This window comes from Bufo bufo, chromosome 5 (genome assembly GCF_905171765.1).
Source record: "Bufo bufo chromosome 5, aBufBuf1.1, whole genome shotgun sequence".
NCBI classification, from domain to species: domain Eukaryota; kingdom Metazoa; phylum Chordata; class Amphibia; order Anura; family Bufonidae; genus Bufo; species Bufo bufo.
The window spans coordinates 260,339,657-260,363,526 of NC_053393.1; positions in this window are offsets into that span (position 1 = coordinate 260,339,657).

The window sequence follows — 23,870 nt, forward strand, 5'->3', positions numbered from 1 at the left end:
TAAAAATAAATAATTTAAATGGTTATATATTTGTTTTTTGTTAAGTTGCCTAATAATTATGCACAGTAATAGTCACCTGCACACACAGATATCCCCCTAAAATAGCTAAAACTAAAAACAAACTAAAAACTACTTCCAAAAATATTCAGCTTTGATATTAATGAGTTTTTTGGGTTCATTGAGAACATGGTTGTTGTTCAATAATAAAATTAATCCTCAAAAATACAACTTGCCTAATAATTCTGCACTCCCTGTACAAACGGAGAATACAAATGTGATCGCACTCTATATCCAGCATTCTGCCCTGCCTCCATGCTGGATGAGACATTGGTGTACATTTTGGCCAAAGCGTAATAAGCCACTCACCGCGTCAAGGTTGCCTCCATTTGAGTGGTCCCTAACACTAGTTCCCACCTGTTCATGGGCCATCCAGCATGGAGGCAGGGCAGAATGCTGGATATAGAGTGCGATCACATTTGTATTCTCCGTTTGTATATGTATTTCGCCATAGTGATCTGCACCTATATGCAGGTTGTGCTGACTCAATTCCCCAAAAAAATTTCTTTGTAGTATGTATTGGAGGCGTGGCGATCTCCTTTGAGTCATGCACACCTGGCCAGTCAATCTGTCCTGGAGGCTGGTTTTAAAGTCAGTATAAAACTGAGTCTGCTTATATAGAACCTACCAGTGGCCATTTGGCTCCAGGAGAAGTATATGGTGGGCTCAGCGTGCATTTTGGTACTTGCATCCTTGGATCCGATGAAAGCTGTAATGGCACCGGACGGGGTTAAAAGCAAAGTGTGCTTGGCGTGCACGCTGACCTGCATTCCCTGGATTTTGTGTGGCTGTCATGGCCCATGAACAGGTGGGAACTAGTGTTAGGGACCACTCAAATGGAGGCAACCTTGACGCGGTGAGTGGCTTATTACGCTTTGGCCAAAATGTACACCAATGTCTCATCCAGCATGGAGGCAGGGCAGAATGCTGGATATAGAGTGCGATCACATTTGTATTCTCCGTTTGTATATGTATTTCGCCATAGTGATCTGCACCTATATGCAGGTTGTGCTGACTCAATTCCCCAAAAATTTTTCTTTGTAGTATGTATTGGAGGCGTGGCGATCTCCTTTGAGTCATGCACACCTGGCCAGTCAATCTGTCCTGGAGGCTGGTTTTAAAGTCAGTATAAAACTGAGTCTGCTTATATAGAACCTACCAGTGGCCATTTGGCTCCAGGAGAAGTATATGGTGGGCTCAGCGTGCATGTTGGTACTTGCATCCTTGGATCCGATGAAAGCTGTAATGGCACCGGACGGGGTTAAAAGCAAAGTGTGCTTGGCGTGCACGCTGACCTGCATTCCCTGGATTTTGTGTGGCTGTCATGGCCCATGGACAGGTGGGAACTAGTGTTAGGGACCACTCAAATGGAGGCAACCTTGACGCGGTGAGTGGCTTATTACGCTTTGGCCAAAATGTACACCAATGTCTCATCCAGCATGGAGGCAGGGCAGAATGCTGGATATAGAGTGCGATCACATTTGTATTCTCCGTTTGTATAATAATATTACAGGCTATAGCTACTAGAGAGGGGTCGTTGATCCAGGGAGTTATTCTGATTGCCTGATTGGAGTCGGGAAGGAATTTTTTATTCCCCTAAAGTGGGGAAAATTGGCTTCTACCTCACAGTTTTTTTTTTGGCCTTCCTCTGGATCAACTTGCATGATAACAGGCCGAACTGGATGGACAGATGTCTTTTTTCGGCCTTATGTACTATGTTACTATGTTACTAAGGTGAGTTAAATTATTTTATTTTTTTAACCCCTCCAGCCCTATTTTACTAAGCATTCTGTATTAGGAATGCTATTATTTTCCCTTATAACCATGTTATAAGGGAAAATAATAAAATCTACACAACATCTAACCCGAACTTCTGTGAAGAAGTTCGGGTTTGGGTACCAAACATGCCGATTTTTCTCACGCGCGTGAAACACGCATTAAAAGGTTTTGCACTCACGCGGAAAAATCGCGCATTTTCCCGCGACGCACCCGTATCCTATTCGGCCAAAATCCATGACGCCCGTGTGAAAGAGGCCTTAAAGGAGTTTTCCCAGATTTTAATACTGATGACCTATCCCCTGAACTGTTTGAGAAGACAGAGTCGCTCAGAGTAGTGCTATGGCCTTCTCGCTGCTTTTACATGGCCTAGGTGCAGCTCATCCCCATAGAAATGAATGGGGCTGAGCTGCAATACCAAGCACAGCCGCTATACAATATACTCGCTGTGCTTGGTAAGCACGGAGAAGGCCACAATGCTCACACGAGCATCGGTGCCTTCTCAAACAGCTGATCAGCAGGGGTCCCGGGTGTCTAAACAGATAAAGGAGTTTAGGTAAAAGGATCATTTTGTATATGGCGACTCTTCCCAACCAAGAAATGAAACTTTTTTGAGAGTTCTGTAATATCTTTTGAGATCTCTAATAAAATCTGAGGAAAATTACATTCAAAGAGTTTATTAGATGGAGAAGTTAGTTTAACCCATAGGAGCTACGGCGCACTGATTGGGGTCCATCAGCTGCAGGGGTCCGGCAGTCACTGATAGTCGGACCCCTGCTGTATGTGCTGGCATCAGTGAAAACACTGATGCTGGCGCATTAACCCTCGCACTGCCGTGATCAGTGCTGACCGCGCCATATGCGGTATTCTCACGGGTCCTGGGTGTACATCAGGTCCCCACGCTGCTGTGACGGGGACCCGATGGCTTTTGGACAGCACCCTGATGCCTTCCTTAGGCATCATGGCTGCCTTCCCTGTGAGCCTGTGAGATTTAGTCCCACAGGAAGCAGGCTGTAAGTGTATTACATTCAGTAATACACTTAAAGCCAATTCATTACAATACAGATGTATTGTAATACATTGTACAAGGGATCAGACCCCCAAAAGTTGAAGTCCCAGATTGGGACAAAAAAAAAAGTTAAAAAAAAGTTTTGCAAAATAAAAAATTAAAAGTTTCAAGTAAAAAAAAGTGTTATTTTCCTAAAATAAAGTAGATTATTATTATTTTTTTAATAGGAAAAAAATAGACAAGTAGATATATTAGGTATCGACCGGCACTATAAAAATATCACATGATCCACACCGTCAGGTGAACGTCATAAAAATAAAATAAAAACTACAATTTTCTGATCACCTTTCCTCACAAAAAGTGTAATACCAAGCGATCAAACCATACCAATCAAACCATCATCTCATCCCGCAAAAAATGAGACCCTACCTAAGACAATCACCCAAAAAATATAAAAAATATGTCTCTCAGAAAATTGCAACACAAAAACAAGATTTTATTCTGTTCAAAACGGCTTTCATTGTGTAAAACTTAACAAAAATGAAAATGATAGACATATTAGGTATCACCACGTCCGTAACAACCTGCTCTATAAAAATATCACATTATATGCCCCCCAGGTGAATGTTGTAAAAAATATAAAAAAAACTATGGCATTTTTTTCACCTTACCGCACAAAGTGTAATACCAAGCAATCAAAAGGTCTTATGTACCCCAAAATGGTGCCAATGAAAATGTCACCTCATCCCGCAAAAAATGAGCCCCCACATAAGAGAATCGCTTAAAAAATAAAAACCAAAGGCATCCTTAAACCAAACCATCATAATCGGTGGTGCTTCTTCCGTTCTGAATCCTACCATGTGCCCCCACAGCAGTTTATCACCACATATGGGGTGTTTCCGTATTTAGGAGAAAGTGGGTAACACATTATGGGGTGCTTTTTCTCATGTTACCCCTTGTGAAAATGAAAATTTTGGGGCTAAAACAACATTTTATTGGAAGAAATGAAACTTTATTTTCACAGCCAAGTTTTTCCAAATTCCGTAAAACACTTAAAGGGGTTATCCGAGTCATGAAAAAAAAAATATAGCACTGAATATCTGATATATAACTGAGCTAAGCAAGTTTTATGCAAAAAAAAAAATATAGATTTCCTAATTTCCCTGGTTCTTTTCTGGCCTTTGTTTACTTGCAATAAAAACAATCTCTGCCCCTCCCCCTGCACTGCTAAGGGAGTGGATACAAGAGCTGCCCTGAGTGACATGTCTGCCTGCTGGGAGACTCTGCAGCATGTTGTACGTGTAGAACTACAAGTCCTAGCTGTACAATGACACTGCTAAGGGAGTGGATACAAGAGCTGCCCTGAGTGACATGTCTGCCTGCTGGGAGACTCAGCAGCATGTTGTATGTGTAGAACTACAAGTCCTAGCTGTATAATGACACTGCTAAGGGAGTGAATACAAGTGCTGCCCTGAGTGACATGTCTGCCTGCTGGGAGACTCTGCAGCATGTTGTATGTGTAGGACTACAAGTCCCAGCTGTATAATGACACTGCTAAGGGAGTGGATACAAGAGCTGCCCTGAGTGACATGTCTGCCTGCTGGGAGACTCTGCAGCATGTTGTATGTGTAGGACTACAAGTCCTAGCTGTACAATGACACTGCCAAGGGAGTGAATAGAAGTGCTGCCCTGAGTGACATGTCTGCCTGCTGGGAGACTCTGCAGCATGTTGTATGTGTAGAACTACAAGTCCAAGCAGTATAATGACACTGCTAAGGGAGTGAATACAAGTGCTGCCCTGAGTGACATGTCTGCCTGCTGGGAGACTCAGCAGCATGTTGCATATGTAGAACTACAAGTCCAAGCTGTATAATGACTCTGCTAAGGGAGTGGATACAAGTGCTGCCCTGAGTGACATGTCTGCCTGCTGGGAGACTCAGCAGCATGTTACATATGTAGAACTACAAGTCCAAGCTGTATAATGACTCTGCTAAGGGAGTGAATACAAGTGCTGCCCTGAGTGACATGTCTGCCTGCTGGGAGACTCTGCAGCATGTTGTATGTGTAGGACTACAAGTCCCAGCTGTATAATGACTCTGCTAAGGGAGTGAATACAAGTGCTGCCCTGAGTGACATGTCTGCCTGCTGGGAGACTCTGCAGCTTGTTGTATGTGTAGGACTACAAGTCCCAACTGTATAATGACTCTGCTAAGGGAGTGAATACAAGTGCTGCCCTGAGTGACATGTCTGCCTGCTGGGAGACTCTGCAGCTTGTTGTATGTGTAGGACTACAAGTCCCAGCTGTATAATGACACTGCTAAGGGAGTGGATACAAGAGCTGCCCTGAGTGCTGGGAGAAAACAGCAACTTGTAAGTGTAGAACTACAAGTTCCACTTATATAATGACACTGCTAATACACACAGGATCTTCCTCCTACCTCATGTGACCCTCAGTGAAATCTGAGAAACCAGCCACTGCAGATAAAGTGAGTTAATTGGAAAGCTGTTACATTTGCCCAGTTAGGAACATAGAAAGAACAAAAAAATAACTCGGACAACCCCTTTAAGGGGTCAAATGCTCAGTAGCCCCCTTAATATATTCTTTAAGGGGTGTAGTTTCCAAAATGGGGTTTCCACTTTACGGGTAAGTCAGGGTCTCTTCAAATACAAAATGGTGCCTAAAAACCATTCTGGCAAAATCTGCCTTCAAAATCCATATGGAGCTCCTTTCCTTCTGACCACTGCCACATGCCCATAAAACAGTTTACTGCCACATATGGGGTATTTCTGTAAACTGCAGAATAAGAGTAATATACAGGGTATATTGAGGTTTATTTTGCTGTTAACCCTTGCTGTGTTGCAAGAAAAAATTAATCAACATAAATCTACCAAAAAAGTGAATTTTCACCTCCATTTCTCTTTCATTCTTGTGGAACACCTCAAGGGTGAGTAAACTTATCGTTAATTTCTAACGATAATTTGTTTTCCCTTAGTCCTAACAGCAGCACAGATGGGGTTAACCACCCCCCATGGACTGGTAGGACCGGCGGAATTTTAATGAGCCCAAGTAATAATTAAACACTTAAACCTCCCCTATATAGGAGGGAATCACCTCCAGCCCATTGTGTTATAGCAAGAAAAAACTAGTCTTACTTGGGTGGGAAATTTGTGTGCTGCTGTTAGGACTAAGGGAAAACAAATTATTGCTAGAAATTAACGATTCCCTTACGTCCTACCAGCAGCACAGATGGGGAGATAGCAAGAAGAACCCCTAGGGAGGGCCATCATGCCTGGCAGAACTAAGAATTGTCTGCTCAAAGGCCGAGTACTCAGCTAATCTGGCATCTAGTCTATAATGGGAGATGAATGTTGATTCAGAGCTCCAGGAGGCAGATTTACAAATCATGTCGAGCGGAAGAAGACTCCTCTCGGCAAAAGAAGTAGCTACAGCCCTCGTAAAATGGGCTTTTACAAACCCCGGAGGGTCTAGAGATTGGGAAGCAAAAGGATTCCCCATTAGCCTCCTTAATCCATCGACTGATGGATGGTTTAGATGCCTTACGGCCTTTAAACTTACCGGCAAACAGGATTAGAAGATTTTCATCTTTCCTGAACTCCTTGATCTATCCACATAGATCCGGAGGCATCTCAAGACATCCAAAGGATGTATAGCAGGTTCCTCGGAGGAGGTAGAAGGTCTAGAAAGAACCGGGAGGGATATCACCTGGTTGATATTCTGGAAAGAAGGAACCTTAGGCCTAAAGTACGGGAGAATTCTTAAAAGGACCCGGTCTTGCAAAAAAATGGTATAGGGCTCGTGCACTGATAGAGCTTGAAGCTCAGAGACCCTCTTGGCCGAAGTCACAGCAAGAACAAAAAACAAGTTTTCATGTGACAAACTTGAAATCTACCTCCTCCAAAGGCTCAAAGAGGGGAGATGCTAACCCCCTGAGAACTACTGATAAATCCCATTGAGGGATGGGTTTCAGTACTGTAGGCTTTAATCTTTCAGCTCCTTTAAGGAACCGTTTAATGAGCGGGTCCTGCGAAAAAGACTTGTTGAAACAAGCTGAAATGGCTGAAACTTGACCCCTCAAGGTAGATGGAGCAAGGCCTTTGTCACGGCCATCTTGCAGAAACTGAAGGATGATTGGGAGGGGCGGATCTGCAGACGCCACCTCCTTTGAGGAACACCAAGAAGAGAATATCCTCATAATCTGTGAGTAGGCTCTCTTAGTAGAGTCTGCTCTTGAATGAGACTGCGTTCTCAGGACCGACTCTGAAAGCCCTTCTATTCTGGGAAGGGACTGATCAACCTCCAGGCTGTCAGGTTGAACCTGTGCAGATCTGGGCAGAGGTGAGTGTCCCATGACACCAGGGTCTGCCGTGGGGGGAGCCTCCAATAATGTCCCCGACTCATCTGAATTAGCTGGGTAAACCAGGATCTCTTGGGCCAAAACGGTATGATGGCTATTACCGAGGCCTGATCCTGATGAATTTTCATCAATACCCTCGGTATCATGGAAAAGGGAGGGAAGATGTAAGCCAGCCTGAACCTCCAGGATATTGACAGAACATCTATCGCCAGGGGGTTGTCCTCCCTGTAAAGGGAGCAAAACCTCTCCACCTTGGCGTTGAACCTTGTTGCCATAAGATCCACCTCTGGCATTCCACACTTAAGGACTATCTGCTTGAATATCTCCGGATGTAAAGACCACTCCACTGTTGGAAGACCGCGGCTCAACCAATCCGCTATCATATTGAGGGAGCCTCGAATGTGGATCGCAGATAAGTGTGAAAGGTTCAATTCTGCCCAATGCAGAATCACCCCGATCTCTGATAAGAGGGTAAGTGATCTTGTGCCTCCCTGCTTGTTGATGTAAAGTACCGCAGTCATATTGTCTGACTGGACTTTCACAGCTTTGCCCCGGATCTGAGGGGCGAAGTGAAGGAGGGCTAGCCGGATAGCTTGAATCTCGTGGAAATTGGATGAGAGGAGCCGCTCCTGAGGAGACCAGGATCTGTGCACTGCAGAATCGTCTAGATGAGCACCCCAGCCTACTTGGGACGCATCTGTTGTCACTATGACCCAGGTTGGCTGGGTCATAGACTTCCCGTCTAAAAGATGGCTCCACCATCTGAGGGAATGCCGAGTTTGCCAAGACAGGGAGCACAGGGAGTTCAGCCCGGCGGGGCTGCCATTCCATTTGGAGAGAACATCCGACTGCAGCGGCCGGAGGTACCATAAAGCCCAAGGGACTGCTTACGCAGACGCTGACATGAGCCCCAACATCTTCATGAGAGTCCAAATTGGAACTCGCCAAGGCACGGATAGGAATTCTGCCATGTTCTGTATTCGGGATCTTCTTTTTGGAGTCAACCGGAGAGATCTCCCAACGGAGTCGATTATGAAGCCTAAATATCTTACTGAAGTCGACGGGCTCACGTTCGACTTCTGCCAGTTGATGATCCACCTTAGGCGGAACAGAAAGGAAATCACTACATGAAGATGGTGGGTCAGGACCACAAAGGAAGAGGCTTTTAAAAGCCAATTGTCCAGATAAGGAATGATGGTCAGTCCTTGGAGTGCTAGCCGCCACCACAGAAACTACCACCTTGGTGAAAGTGTGAGGGGCAGAAGAAATGCCAAAGGGAAGGGCAACGAACTGAAGGTGTCTGGTGACACCTGACACCTGGACCGCGATCCTGAGATATTTCCTGGAAGCGGGATGAATCGGGATGTGAAAATATGCATCCTTGAGGTCCAGGGTTGCCGTCACCTCTCCAGGATTGAGAACGTGAACCACCGACCTGATGGTTTCCATATGGAACCTTACTTTCCTTACGTATCGATTGAAGAATCTCAAATCGATAATCATCCGGAGATCCCCTGACGCCTTGGGAACCAGAAACACTGGTGAGTAAATCCCTAAGCCCCGTTCCCCTGCCAGAACCTCCTCCAGAGCCCCCTTGTGGATTTAATCCTGAATGTAAGCCTCCAGAACCGACTGCCTTGCGGCCTGTGGAAGTTTGGTTCTGATGAACCTGTCCGGAGACAGAGAAAGAAGATTGATTGAGTACCCCTCTGATATGACATTCAGGACCCAGGGATCCGAAATCTCTCGGATCCAGATGTTCTTGAAGTGGGAGAGTTGACCTCTGATGGGAAGATGAGGCAGGGGAGTGGGGAAGTCTTCTGGCAGGATGGCAGGAGTCACGGGAGTCATACAAGAGCCTTGAGGAGGCCCGTAGTCAGGAGGTGGATTTTTTATCCTTGGCTCCTTCACGAGAGCGCCTCGAACCTCTTCGCTGCGCTCCCCAGTCCCCCCGGGCTCTTGACTGCTGGTCAAACCTACCACCACGGTTTTGTCTGCCCCGCCCCCGAAAGGACTGTTGGGGAAGACTCTTCCCCTTTTATTTTATTTATTTTTTAATCTGACAGGTCTTCCATAATCTTATCCAACTCTGAGTCGAACAAACGGTTGGGCTCAAAGGGAAGGCTACATGGAATTGTCAGCGACCCAAGGCTTTAGCCACAAAGGCCTGCGGGCCGCTGACACCAGGGTTATGGTTTTGGCCGCCAACTTCAGCTGTTGTTGCGCTGTATCAGACAGTAAATTCATCGCCAGGTTGACAGTCTTGAAAGCCGCCAGAATGTCGTCCCGAGACACCTTCTGATCCACATCCATCTGGATCTGGTTTAATCGAGACCGAAGGAAGGTAGAAACTTCTGTAGCAGCGATGGCCGTAGACGCGGAAGCTGCAGCTGCAGCTGCCGTATAACCTCTCCTGAGTGTGCACTCTGCTCTCCTGTCAAGGGGATCCTGCAGACTCGACCCATCGTCCGCAGGAACCAGAGTGCGCTTGGACAGTTTGGCAATCGACATGTCCACCTTGGGAATGGAACCCCACGATTCCACCAAGGGTTTAGCCATCGGAAACATGGTTCTGAATCTTTAGTTAGAATCGGACCCCTTTTGGGTTTCTTCCACTCTGTGCGCATGACAGAGAGGAGGGTCTCATCCGCTTTAAAGACACGAAGTGCCCAACTAGCGGGATCAGAGGGCTCCCCCAGTTCAACATCATGGTCCCCCGACCTGATGGACTTAAGTAACTTTTGCTTCTTATCAGGAGGAAAGAAGCATGAAGTAAGCTCCTCCTCATCCGAGGAGGAGGAACTCAAGGAGACTACGGACGGTCTCTCTACTGGAGCCGAAGACTCCATAGGAGTCTGAGTAGGAAGCCTCTCATCCAGCAGGCTTATAACCCCTTTGATGGATCCATCAACATAGGTCTTTACCCACTGATACATATCCTGCATCGTAGGTTCGATGGAAGGTTGAACCCTCGGACGGCAGCTGTCACACCTGGAGTAGGGACAGCTATCCTCCAAAAGCGCGCTACAATCATAGCACGAAAAATGTTTCCGCTTGGAAACCGCCTTTCTGCCATTCGAATCCCGTGGAGACTGGCGGATAGCTGAAAATGAGGACCAGAAATAAGGCACCAACAAGTGGAGGAACACCAGCTTATGGGACTCTGGGAGCTAGCTTAAAAAGCATGTGCAGCCAGAGAACGACCTGGTTCACAATGTTTCCTTAAATAGGGGAGGGAGTGGGCTCAGAGCCGAGTCCCCGCCCCCAGAGGAGAAAACACATAACACTCCCCCAGAGGAGAAAACACATAACAGTAAATAAAAAGGTTTCCCCACTGGAAGGAATACAATAAAACCTCCAACCGGAGGGAAAATCGCAGATTATATATTTAAAAAAAATCACAATAATGACGCGAAATCATGTCGCAAGGAAAAAATTCCGGAAGTGACGTCAGATTCGGAAGATGGCGGCACCCAGCGGCCGCAAGGAAAAGGACCAAGGACGCCGAAAAACGCACCGCCGTGCAGCGCCGGCAGCAGGTAAGCTGCTGGACAAGCCATAATAGTAAAAGCGGAGGCAAAGCCTGCGGATAACATGAAAAAAACACAATGGGCTGGAGGTAATTCCCTCCTTTATAGGGGAGGTTTAAGTGTTTAATTATTACTTGGGCTCATTAAAATTCCGCCGGTCCTACCAGTCCATGGGGGGTGGTTAACACCATCTGTGCTGCTGGTAGGACGTAAGGGAATGTATTTTTTCAACCATATTAACTATGTAACTATGGGTAACAATGTTTCTAACATCAGTTTTGAATCATTTGAGGGGTTTAATTTCTAAAATGGGTTAATTTATGGGTGGCTTCAATTACATAAGCCCCTCAAAATCAGTTTATAACTGAATTGTGCTTAAAAAATGGTTTTGGAAAGTTTTTAGAAAGTTTGAAAAATTGCTTGTGTTAGAATTTATTTTGCTACGTCTTTGATAAAAAAAAAATCCAATAAGTGTATATTTATTGGTTTGCGCAAAAGTTATAGCATTTACAAACTATAGTACAAAAATGTGAATTTCCGCATTTTGAAGCAGCTCTGACTTTCTGAGCACCTGTCATGTTTCTAGAGGTGCTAGAATGCCAGGATAGTATAAATACCCCCCAAATGACCCCATTTTAGAAAGAAGACACCCCAAAGTATTCGCGGATGGGCATGGTGAGTTCATGTATGATTTAATTTTTTTTCACAAGTTAGCGGAAAATGACACTTTATGAGAAAAATAAATAATAAAGTTTCCATTTCTGCTAACTTCTGGCAAAAAAAATAATAATCTCCCACGGACTCACTATGCCCCTCAGTGAATACCTTGGGGTGTCTACTTTCCGAAATGGGGTCATTTGTGGGGTGTGTTTACTGTTCTGGCATTTTGGGCGGGGCTAAATTGTGAGCAACCCTGTAAAGCCTAAGGCCTCTTTCACACGGGCGTTGCGGAAAAATGTCCGGGTGCGTTGCGGGAACACCCGCGATTTTTCCGCGCGAGTGCAAAACTTTGTAATGCGTTTTGCACTCGCGTGAGAAAAATCGCGCGTGTTTGGTACCCAAACCCGAACTTCTTCACAGAAGTTCGGGCTTGGGATCGGTGTTCTGTAAATAGTATTATTTTCCCTTATAACATGGTTATAAGGGAAAATAATAGCATTCTGAATACAGAATGCTAAGTAAAACAGGGCTGGAGGGGGTTAAAAAAAATAAAAAATCATTTAACTCACCTTAATCCACTTGCTCGCGATGCCGGGCATCTCCGTCTGACTCTTTTACTGTCTAGGACCTGTGGAGAGCATTAACTATAGTTTAAGGACCTGGGATGACGTCACTCTGGTCATCACATGGTACGTCACATGATCTTTTACCATGGTGAATCACCATGGTAAAAGATCATGTGACGCACCATGTGATGACCGGAGTGACGTCATCCCAGGTCCTTAAACTATAGTTAATGCTCTCCACAGGTCCTAGACAGTAAAAGAGTCAGATGGAGATGCCGGCTACGCGAGCAAGTGGATAAAGGTGAGTTAAATGACTTTTTATTTTTTTTTAACCCCTCCAGCCCTGTTTTACTTAGCATTCTGTATTCAGAATGCTATTATTTTCCCTTATAACCATGTTATAAGGGAAAATAATAAGGTTCGGGTCTCCATCCCGATCGTCTCCTAGCAACCGTGCGTGAAAATCGCACCGCATCCGCACTTGCTTGCGGATGCTTGCGATTTTCACGCAACCCCATTCATTTCTATGGGGCCTGCGTTACGTGAAAAACGCACAAAGAGGAGCATGCTGCGATTTTCACGCAACGCAAAAGTGATGCGTGAAAATCACCGCTCGTGTGCACAGCCCCATAGAAATGAATGGGTCAGTATTCAGTGCGGGTGCAATGCGTTCACCTCCCGCATCGCATCCGTGCGGAATACTCGCTCGTGTGAAAGGGGCCTAAAGGTACTCGTTGGACTTTCGGCCCCTTTACGCACCTAGGCTGCAAAAAAGTGTCACACGTAGTATCGCCGTACTCAGGAGAAGTCGGGCAATGTGTTTTCGGGTGTTTTTTTCCATATACCCACGCTGGGTGAGAGAAATATCTCTGTAAATTGACAACTTTGTATAAAAAATATTAAAAAGTTGTCATTTACAGAGATATTTCTCACACACAGTATGGGTATATGTAAAAATACACCCCAAAACACATTGCCCTACTTCTCCTGAGTACGGCCAGTGGCGTACATACAGGGGTCGCAGTTGCGACCGGGCCCGGCACTCCAGGGGGCCCGGCCGCCTGTGGTCCCCTGGCCCCTGCAGTAGTGCATGTGCGACTCAGCTGGGCCCGCGGCGGCAGGTGACAGGGAGATGAACGCTTCCATTGTGGAAGCGTTCATCTCCATAGTGATCTGTATCGCAGTCCTCAGGACAGCGATACAGATTGCTGTGCTGCGGCCGGGCAGGGGAGGGAGGCGTCTCCCTTCCCTGTTCCTCTGATAGGCTGCCGGCACAAGGCCCGCAGCCTATCAGAGCGGTGCAGGCGGCGCGATGATGTCATCGCGACGCTTGAGCAGTACAGAGCGGGACACAGGCCAGAAGAGGCCTGCATCGCATCGCTGCTAAGGAGGTAAGTATAAGGGTTTATTATTATTTTTTTAATACCGGACTTTACTTGGGACATGAGGAGACACTTGATACTGGAAAATGGGGGGGGAAGGAAGGTTGGCACTTGATACTGGAAAATGGGGGGGGGGGGAAGGAAGGTTGGCACTTGATACTGGAAAATGGGGGAAGGAAGGTTGGCACTTGATACTGGAAAATGGGGGGGAAGGAAGGTTGGCACTTGATACTGGAAAATGGGGGGGAAGGAAGGTTGGCACTTGATACTGGAAAATGAGGGGGGGGGAGTTGGCACTTGATACTGGAAAATTAGGGGGGAGTTGGCACTTGATACTGGAAAATGGGGGGGGAAGGTTGGCACTTGATACTGGAAAAAGATGGGGGAAAGGTTGGCACTTGATACTGGAAAATGGGGGGGAAAGGTTGGCACTTGATACTGGAAAATGAGGGGGGGGGAGTTGGCACTTGATACTGGCACACGGGGCGGTTGGCACTTGATACTGGCACAATATTGGGGGCACTATTGGGGACCACAGGGCACAGTATTGGGGTAGTAGGATGTTTTGTCCAGAAGATGGTAGGATGATGGAAAAGTAGTAAACTAAGATTTTTTTTTTTGTCAAACTGCAGAGATTAAAAACGGCGTAAAAATGGTGGTCTGGTCTGAAAGGAGAAGACGAGGACAGAGAACATCTACATCGAAGGAGACTTCACTGGATGTAAGAGGTACGGGCGCGATTTATGGGTGGGGCTGTGTGTGTGTGTGTGTGGTTGACACAGGGGCCCCATAATCTCCTATTGCCCAGGGAAATGCCCCTCCCGAGACCGGGGGGGGGGACCCTATGGATCAGTTTCGCACCGGGGCCCCATGGATTGTTTGTACGCCACTGGACGGAACATATAAAGAGCCACCTGACTGATAATAAGCAGCATCTGCGATGGGTTGGAAACCTGTCAGCAACAATGAAAACAAGAGAGATCTGTCAGATAGACTCCTGAGTCTTCCGTCTATCTGAACTTCTAAGATCTCTCCCAGGGCTGGCGGTGACAACAGCGCTCCTATTGTACCAATGGGCTATGGCAGGCAGGTCACTGCTATCAGCCTCCTTAATATCTCTGTCCCTTGCTACAAATAGATTACAGTCTCCTTTTATAAGCCTAGAATGCTACACCTCTGTTCCTACAATCTCCAAAACTCTGCCTCCCGACATGTTTCGCCAGTTACACTGGCATCTTCAGGGGAACTGGCAATTTGAGATGGGCGGGACGGATCTTTTAATGCCTCCGAGTCTGAGGTCATCTAATGAACGTCCTCTATCTTTGGGCGTTCGTTTCATATGTCAATCCCTAGTTTACTATGGGATCCTCTATTGGTACGTTTCGCTAATCGTCCTCCCTTCTTTGATGACATACTCACCCCTCCGTACCTCCCCTCTCTTGCTATATATTGCACATGTCTTCAGACTTAGACATTCTCCATGTCTCTCATGTAGCTGTGCAATGCGCTGGACCGTGGGTGCAGTTACACGGACACCAATTATGCAGTGGGTCAGGATATGAGTATAATAGTCTATGGTTTTTGTTTGTGACGCCAATTGCAGCGTGCGCAGGGTACTGTCGCAGGGCCCTTTAAGGTGTTACAACTCGCGTAACAGGTTAGGAATGCCAGAGTGGTGTAATGTCTCTGTGTGGTAGCAGTAATAGTGTCAACGGTGTCTCCTACCTTGGTACGGCTGGACTCCTGGATCCTGGCTCACTTGCAATAAAATTAGTGTGTTGCTAGTAGGAGTAATTGAGGAACTTGGTAGCAATGAATGAGATCCAGACTTGGAATATAATTCAAACTGGTCTTTACTTGATGCAGCAGTAATCCATGTGAGATACAGCAATAGTCTTGGGTCCCAGCAAGTATTGGCAATATGTGGCAGGAATTACTATCTTCTGCTCTATCTTCTGCTGTGTTGGGGACTGACTAGCTGAGGAGGAATTTGGCTTCTCCTGGTCTCTGGACGGTACTCACAGTTATGCTCACAGGGTATGCTTCTTCCTGGAATACTGGAGGTGGCTGCTTGCTTTCTACCAGCTGAGGCTGAAGGCTCAGGCTGGGAATGATGATTTTTGGTCTCAGCCGAGACAGGATTCTGGCTTGGGATCCCTAGAACTGGGAGCTCCTACAAGCACAGCCTTCCCCATCCAGGGAGAGCTGGAACACACTGGATCTAACTGTTTTTTCCCTCCCTTGCTGCAGGGTGTGGGAAACTCCACTTCCCTTAAGCAGGGGGGCAGAACAGAACTGGAACGTTCCATTCTGAATGGCTATAACATTAAAACTATTCCTACTAACGATGCCGCCACCTGCTGGTAGACCTGAAACATTACAAAGAAAATATCACATTTAAAATGGTTTCATCTGCTCAGTGGTGAATGACATGAGGGAAATCACATCAAATGACCGTGTTGATGCCCTTAGCAGATAGTAGCGGGGTAAAAGCGTTAGTAACCCAACTCTGGGGTGTTACAGCTGCGCATGGCTGGAAACTTAGAGCGAAATCGCTCTCTTCTTGTCTACTGCGCCTGCCCGAAGTCTAACTAACTATGCATGTGTAGATACTATGTCAGTTTTTATATTATGCAAAATGTATGTCCATCCTTTCCAGGGTAATAATGCCACTTTGTAACTATACATTAATTTATATTGTTTTATTTAAATAATGTATTTACTTAAATTGTCCCTCTGGTCACATAAATGGTGACTATAGTTTGCCATTCACTATTTATTTGATAATATATATAAAAATAAAAATCATGTCCCTCTGATCATGCAATTCATATGTTAATATTTAACGACCACTCCATGATTTTATTTTATTTATTTATTCATGATTTTATTTGTTGATATAACAATACTTCTATTTATATCCTTGATTATTTTTAAATATTTTAATTTTTAATGTGTATTGTGAGACAGTGACAGGTCTCACGCAGGGTAGAACCAAGGAAGGGGTGGATAGTTCGGTCCACACCCCTATTCCACCACAGGCGAGACCAGCTGGAAGTAATCAGGCTGGCATAAAGCACCTCCCAGGGTGTCAGAAAGGGGGGAGTGTGTTACCTGTGGACAGAGGCCTGGAGGCTTTGTCAGTGTGGTCCAAGCCAGGAGGGCTGAGAGACCACAATTCCCCAAGAGATACTGGACTGGGGACAGTGGGCGTACTGTGCTCTGTACAGCCAGGAGGCTGTGGGACATTGGCTCAGAAAGCCGCATGTGTTCACAGGTTGTGAACAGGGACTTAGGTGAGTCAGGGATCCGTTTGTTTAGTTAACCTCTTGCCGCAACTGTAACGCCGAAAGGCGTCATCGCGGCGGCTCCCTCAGGCTACGCTAACGCCGATTGGTGTCATCTCGCGTGAGCCGAGATTTCCTGTGACCGCGCGTTTTGATAACAGCGTCTAATATACCTGCTACCTGGTCCTCTGGTGGTCCCTTTTGTTTGGATCGACCACCAGAGGACACAGGTAGCTCAGTAAAGTAGCACCAAACACCACTACACTACAGTCGTGGCCAAAAGTTTTGAGAATGACACAAACATTAGTTTTCACAAAGTTTGCTGCTAAACTGCTTTTAGATCTTTGTTTCAGTTGTTTCTGTTATGTAGTGAAATATAATTACACGCACTTCATACGTTTCAAAGGCTTTTATCGACAATTACATGACATTTATGCAAAGAGTCAGTATTTGCAGTGTTGGCCCTTCTTTTTCAGGACCTCTGCAATTCGACTGGGCATGCTCTCAATCAACTTCTGGGCCAATTCCTGACTGATAGCAACCCATTCTTTCATAATCACTTCTTGGAGTTTGTCAGAATTAGTGGGTTTTTGTTTGTCCACGCGCCTCTTGAGGATTGACCACAAGTTCTCAATGGGATTAAGATCTGGGGAGTTTCCAGGCCATGGACCCAAAATGTCAACGTTTTGGTCCCCGAGCCACTTAGTTATCACTTTTGCCTTATGGCACGGTGCTCCATCGTGCTGGAAAATGCATTGTTCTTCACCAAACTGTTGTTGGATTGTTGGAAGAAGTTGCTGTTGGAGGGTGTTTTGGTACCATTCTTTATTCATGGCTGTGTTTTTGGGCAAAATTGTGAGTGAGCCCACTCCCTTGGATGAGAAGCAACCCCACACATGAACGGTCTCAGGATGCTTTACTGTTGGCATGACACAGGACTGATGGTAACGCTCACCTTTTCTTCTCCGGACAAGCCTTTTTCCAGATGCCCCAAACAATCGGAAAGAGGCTCCATTGGAGAATATGACTTTGCCCCAGTCTTCAGCAGTCCATTCACCAAACTTTCTGCAGAAGATCAATCTGTCCCTGATGTTTTTTTTTGGAGAGAAGTGGCTTCTTTGCTGCCCTTCTTGACACCAGGCCATCTTCCAAAAGTCTTCGCCTCACTGTACGTGCAGATGCGCTCACACCTGCCTGCTGCCATTCCTGAGCAAGCTCTGCACTGGTGGCAATCCGATCCCGCAGCTGAATCCTTTTTAGGAGACGATCCTGGCGCTTGCTGGACTTTCTTGGACGCCCTGAAGCCTTCTTAACAAGAATTGAACCTCTTTCCTTGAAATTCTTGATGATCCTATAAATTGTTGATTGAGGTGCAATCTTAGTAGCCACAATATCCTTGCCTGTGAAGCCATTTTTATGCAACGCAATGATGGCTGCACGCGTTTCTTTGCAGGTCACCATGGTTAACAATGGAAGAACAATGATTTCAAGCATCACCCTCCTTTTAACATGTCAAGTCTGCCATTTTAACCCAATTAGCCTGACATAATGATCTCCAGCCTTGTGCTCGTCAACATTCTCACCTGAGTTAACAAGACGATTACTGAAATGATCTCAGCAGGTCCTTTAATTTTTTGGGGATTAAGTTAATTTTCATGGCAAAGAAGGACTATGCAATTCATCTGATCACTCTTCATAACATTCTGGAGTATATGCAAATTGCTATTATAAAAACTTAAGCAGCAACTTTTCCAATTTCCAATATTTATGTAATTCTCAAAACTTTTGGCCACGACTGTACACTACACCCCCCCGTCACTTATTAACCCCTTATTAGCCCCTGATCACCCCATATAGACTCCCTGATCACCCCCTGTAGACTCCCTGATCACCCCCTGTCATTGATTACCCCACTGTCATTGATCACCCCCCTGTAAAGCTCGATTCAGATGTCCGCATGATTTTTACGGATCCACTGATACATGGATCGGATCCGCAAAACGCATACGGACGTCTGAATTGAGCCTTACAGGGGCGTGATCAATGACTGTGGTGATCACCCCATATAGACTCCCTGATCACCCCCCTGTCATTGATTACCCCCCTGTCATTGATTACCCCCCTGTCATTGATCACCCCCCTGTAAAGCTCCATTCAGACGTACGCATGATTTTTACGGATCCACTGATGGATCGGATCCGCAAAACGCATACGGACGTCTGAATGGAGCCTTACAGGGGCGTGATCAATGACTGTGGTGATCACCCCCCTGTCATTGATCACCCCCCTGTCATTGATCACACCCCTGTAAAGCTCCATTCAGACGTCTGCATGATTTTTACGGATCCACTGATAGATGGATCGGATCCGCAAAACACATACAGGCGTCTCCCTGGAGCCTTCCAGGGGGGGTGATCACCCCATATAGACTCCCTGATCACCCCCCTGTCATTGATCACCCCCCTGTCATTGATCACCCCCCTGTAAAGCTCCATTCAGACGTCCGCATGATTTTTACGGATCCACTGATAGATGGATCGGATCCGCAAAACACATACAGGCGTCTCCCTGGAGCCTTCCAGGGGGGGTGATCACCCCATATAGACTCCCTGATCACCCCCCCTGTCATTGATTACTCCCCTGTCATTGATTACCCCCCCCCTGTCATTGATCACCCCCCTGTCAGGCTGCATTCAGATGTCCGTATGATTTTTACGGATCCACGGATACATGGATCGGATCTGCAAAACACATACGGACATCTGAATGGAGCCTTATAGGGGGGTGATCAATGACAGGGGGGTGATCACCCCATATAGACTCCCTGATCACCCCCCTGTCATTGATTACCCCCCTGTCATTGATCACCCCTCTGTAAGGCTCCATTCAGACATTTTTTTGGCCCAAGTTGGCGGAAATTATAATTTTTTTCTTACAAAGTCTCATATTCCACTAACTTGTGTCAAAAAATTAAATCTCACATGAACTCACCATACCCCTCACGGAATCCAAATGCGTAAAAATTTTTTGACATTTATATTCCAGACTTCTTCTCACGCTTTAGGGCCCCTAGAATGCCAGGGCAGTATAAATACCCCACATGTGACCCCATTTCGGAAAGAAGACACCCCCAGGTATTCCGTGAGGGGCATATTAAGTCCATGAAAGATTGAAATTTTTGTCCCAAGTTAGCGGAAAGGGAGACTTTGTGAGAAAAAATAAAATAAAATCAATTTCCGCTAACTTGTGCCAAAAAAAATAAAATTCGATGAACTCGCCATGCCCCTCATTGAATACCTTGGGGTGTCTTCTTTCCAAAATGGGGTCACATGTGGGGTATTTATACTGCCCTGGCATTTTAGGGGCCCTAAAGCGTGAGAAGAAGTCTGGGATCCAAATGTCCAAAAATGCCCTCAAAAAAAAGATTTGTGGGCCCCTTTGCGCATCTAGGCTGCAAAAAAGTGTCACACATCTGGTATCACCGTACTCAGGAGAAGTTGGGCAATGTGTTTTGGGGTGTCATTTTACATATACCCATGCTGGGTGAGGATAAATATCTTGGTCAAATGCCAACTTTGTATAAAAAAATGGGAAAAGTTGTCTTTTGCCGAGATATTTCTCTCACCCAGCATGAGTATATGTAAAAAGACACCCCAAAACACATTGCCCAACTTCTCCTGAATACGGCGATACCACATGTGTGACACTTTTTTGCAGCCTAGGTGGGCAAAAGGGCCCACATTCCAAAGAGCACCTTTAGGATTTCACAGGTCATTTACCTACTTACCACACATTAGGGCCCCTGGAAAATGCCAGGGCAGTATAACTACCCCACAAGTGACCCCATTTTGGAAAGAAGACACCCCAAGGTATTCCGTGAGGGGCATGGCGAGTTCCTAGAATTTTATATTTTTTGTCACAAGTTAGCGGAAAATGATGATTTTTTTTTTTTTCCTTACAAAGTCTCATATTCCACTAACTTTTGACAAAAAATAAAAACTTCCATGAACTCACTATGCCCATCACGAAATACCTGGGGGTGTCTTCTTTCCAAAATGGGGTCACTTGTGGGGTAGTTATACTGCCCTGGCATTCTAGGGGCCCAAATGTGTGGTAAGAAGTTTGAAATCAAAATGTGTAAAAAATGACCGGTGAAATCCGAAAGGTGCTCTTTGGAGTATGGGCCCCTTTGCCCACCTAGGCTGCAAAAAAGTGTCACACATGTGGTATCTCCGTACTCAGGAGAAGTTGGGGAATGTGTTTTGGGGTGTCATTTTACATATACCCATGCTGGGTGAGAGAAATATCTTGGCAAAAGACAACTTTTCCCATTTTTTTTATACAAAGTTGGCATTTGACCAAGATATTTATCTCACCCAGCATGGGTATATGTAAAATGACACCCCAAAACACATTCCCCAACTTCTCCTGAGTACGGCGATACCACATGTGTGACACTTTTTTGCAGCCTAGGTGGGCAAAGGGGCCCACATTCCAAAGAGCACCTTTCGGATTTCACCGGTCATTTTTTACACATTTTGATTTCAAACTACTTACCACACATTTGGGCCCCTAGAATGCCAGGGCAGTATAACTACCCCACAAGTGACCCCATTTTGGAAAGAAGACATCCCAAGGTATTCGCTGATGGGCATAGTGAGTTCATAGAAGTTTTTATTTTTTGTCACAAGTTAGTGGAATATGAGACTTTGTAAGAAAAAAAAAAAAAAAATCATCATTTTCCACTAACTTGTGACAAAAAATAAAAAGTTCTATGAACTCACTATGCCCATCAGCGAATACCTTAGGGTGTCTACTTTCCGAAATGGGGTAATTTGTGGGGTGTTTGTACTGTCTGGCCATTGTAGAACCTCAGGAAACATGACAGGTGCTCAGAAAGTCAGAGCTGCTTCAAAAAGCGGAAATTCACATTTTTGTACCATAGTTTGTAAACGCTATAACTTTTACCCAAACCATTTTTTTTTTACCTTAACATTTTTTTTTTATCAAAGACATGTAGAACAATAAATTTAGAGAAAAATTTATATATGGATGTCGTTTTTTTTGCAAAATTTTGCAACTGAAAGTGAAAAATGTCATTTTTTTGCAAAAAAAACGTTAAGTTTCGATTAATAACAAAAAAAAGTAAAATTGTCAGCAGCAATGAAATACCACCAAATGAAAGCTCTATTAGTGAGAAGAAAAGGAGGTAAAATTCATTTGGGTGGTCAGTTGCATGACCGAGCAATAAACCGCTAAAGTTGTGAAGTGCCGATTTGTAAAAAAGGGCCTGGTCACTAGGGGGGGTATAAACCTGTGGTCCTTAAGTGGTTAAAGCCCAGCCGGGCGAGTGTTTATTATTTTGTTATTGTTTATGTTTATGCGGATGTGCCGCAATAAAGCACTGTGTTTGGATCTTAAACTTGGTGTCCTGAAGATATCTGTGAGAATGACCCCCGAAAGAGAGCTGATCCCCTACAATTGGTGAAGGATGCGGGCAAGTTGCCCATGAGAGAAGGGCAACAGTCGGTTGCTAGGGGCAACGACGAGACAGCAGGTGCTGCTGAAAGCTGCTTTGCTGTGTGTGGAGTTAAAGGGCCGGAAGCCTGTTTGTTCAGTGGAGCAGGTGCTGCTCATAAGAGTGTGGACTATTTTGCTGTGGTGCAAGTAAAACTGCAGTGAATTAAAGGGCAAGTATCCCAGCAAAAGTGGACTTGTGGCTGAAAGTTTTTCCTGCTACCATGGGTCTCGGGGAAGAGTACGTTCGGCGGTGCTGGTGCATACAGCAGGTAGAAGAAATGGCCATAGCAATTGGCTACACTAAAAATGAATTTCGTCGAAATTTGGTGCAGAGCGAGAGGCTTTGGAGGCACAGTTGCAGCTGGCCTTGAGAAATGGGTTTTCAACACTGTATGGACCCTGTACATAGTTCCAAAAGGCTTCGAGTTGTGCGGCTGGAGTTCCAGAGGAAAAGATGTGTGCCGTTGCCAAGGGCAACCGTCGGGAAGAAAAGGAGGTGGAGAGCGGTGCAGCTCTCAGGAGATCCTATGTTTCCTGCACGTGTGCGCAAAGTCCTAAAGAGTGCGGCTGGAGTGACCGTCCAGGAAAAGTCGGGACTCCAGGCCATGCTGTTTCCGGTGGCATCGTTTGCAGTAAGGAGTCTGCGGGTGTTCGGAATACCAGAAACCAAGAGAAGGCTGGTGATCTTGGTAGAGATGTCCTGGGAATATCGTCGTCTCCCGAATCCATGACGTCAGGCGGTAAGACTGTTCCTGTTAATAGTTGGGTGGCCGATCCAGTGACCGTGAGCCGGCCGCAGTGGAAGCCGGCTGGGTCAGTGAAAAAAAGATCACTGAGGCGAAAAACCGTCTCGGAAGTGTATGACATAGGGAAAATCGCAGTATCTGAACAGGTGGGTAAGCTAGCCCAGGTAAGAGGTTACATGATGGCCGCCCCAGAGACTGATAGAGTGTTACATGTTCGGGACAATTATGTGAATAATACGGACTATCAGGTGGTTCTCACTGAGGGAGAGTCTCCGGTGAGAACTGGGACTTGTGAACCTGATGTTACAAATACGCTCATACATGAGGGAATGGTGGGCCGTAATTTCCCCTTATGCTTGAAGGTTTTAAGTAATGGAGACACTTCTGCAGAGAGTGACAAAACTCCTGCAGAACCTGTACCTGTCCCTTTAAATAATAATGTGAAGGAGCTGCACATTGAGAACAAGGGTGCAGATAAGGTACCATGTTTGCCGAAATACATAATGGAAATGTGATGTCATGTGAAATATGTGATAATAATGACATGCCTTTTCCTTTGCAGGCTGTGATTGGGGAAAAAGCTCCCCCTGTTGGTAAACATGTGTCTGATATAAAAGTGTTGATAAATGTTGAAGAAACACCGCTAGGAGACCCCATTGTAGACAATGTGGCGGGGCAAGAGTGTGTACCACACGTACCAGAAGTAGATATGCAGTCTCCACAATGTTTGTTGGTTACTAAGGAAGTGTCCCAGGTGGGCATTAGCTCATCGGTGCCCTTAGAAGCCAGAGTTAATAATGACACGAGCGGTGTAGGTGACGTATGTGCTGTGACCGATAGCAACTCAACTCAGAGAGTAAGGCTACCACGTCAAGGTCCTGCAAAACAAAGGTGGTTACTAGTAGCGACTAGAGTTGAGCGGACACCTGGATGTTCGGGTTCGGCCGAACTTGGAAAAAAA